The 1,136-nt window shown below is 69.5% G+C and overlaps 1 pseudogene across 1 annotated transcript; it reads left to right on the top strand.

Moving 5' to 3' along the window:
* The first annotated feature begins 6 nt into the window (after positions 1-6).
* Positions 7-1,130, top strand: LOC108542222 (exonuclease GOR-like; annotated as a pseudogene). Its single transcript, XR_001889193.1, has one exon. The product of XR_001889193.1 is annotated as an exonuclease GOR-like (transcript).
* The last annotated feature ends 6 nt before the right edge of the window (positions 1,131-1,136 follow it).

The raw sequence follows: 1,136 nt of genomic DNA, 5'->3' as shown, positions 1-1,136 counted from the left end.
CCCCCCTTTGTCCAGCTGGGACACGGAATGGCCACGGGCCTCCTCCCCCTCCCCTCCAGCCCCTCCACCAGCCCCTCCAGTCACCCCTCATCGCCGTGCCCCCCCAGAGCTAGAGAGATGGGGCCCCTCCGTGGCCCAAGGGGCAGAGCTGGGCGTCACCTCCCAAGCATCCTGCCCTGCCGGGGCGCGGGGATGGGCTCTGGGGAAGCCGGTGCGCCCCCCACGCCTCCGCTGCCAGTGCCTTACATTCTGGAGCGACCCCCCTCCCTGGTGCCTCCCAGCGAAGGGGGACTGCCGTTTGCACTTTCATCGCCCCCCCAAGTGGGGCCCAGCCGGGGGACGTGCATAACGGCTGGGCCCCCGGAGGAGAGAGGAGGCCGACGCCAGCGGTCCCCGCTCGGGACGGGGAGGGTTCTGGGGGGGTTCGGCGTCGCACCTCGGGGCTCCCTCGCGGCCGTGTAGGGGGCCTCCCATCTGCTAAGCGTTTTTCCGTTGAGCCGCTCCAAAAACACTAAGCTGGGGACGCCAGGTGCCCGCCACCCCGGCTCCCTGGCCCCATCCACACCTCCACCCCCACCCCAGGATCGCCATCTTTAGGGGAGGCCCGGGAGGGGGTGTTAGGTGTTTTAGGGCTACCGAGCTCAAACACAAGGACCCCTCCCCGGCTCACCCAGCCCAGCCCCAACTGACCTCCATGCCTAGGGAGAATCTCCCCCCACCACGGCCCCCTCCCCGCACCCAGGCCAAAGCCAGGGCAGGTCTCCGGGTCTCACCTGCTCCTAGCCTCACCCCCTTGCCCCGGAAATCCAGACTCTCCTCCCAAACTAGCCCCAGGAGCTTGGCGACCCCGCTCGCTCCTGAAGAGAAAGACCCAGGACCCTTCCCCATCACCCCCAAGAGAGGTTCGCCATCCTCTGGCCTCAGACCCTTGGTCCGTCCGTCCGTCTGTCTGTCCTCAGGGCCCCGCCCCCCGGTGGCCCTTGGGGACCAAAGTGTGGGCCGCTCTCCAGGAGGGCGGCGGGGGAGGGTGGTAGGGTTGTGCCATTGGGGCATCCGGAAGCTTCTCAGCCAGGGTGGGGGTCGTGGCGTTGGGGAGGGGGGCCAGCCGGGCTCCCGAGGGTCAGGGCGCGACCAGA

The sequence above is a fragment of the Rhinopithecus bieti genome, unplaced genomic scaffold, assembly GCF_001698545.2.
Source record: "Rhinopithecus bieti isolate Rb0 unplaced genomic scaffold, ASM169854v2 scaffold_22791, whole genome shotgun sequence".
Taxonomy (NCBI): domain Eukaryota; kingdom Metazoa; phylum Chordata; class Mammalia; order Primates; family Cercopithecidae; genus Rhinopithecus; species Rhinopithecus bieti.
This window is presented reverse-complemented; position numbering and strand designations above follow the sequence as displayed.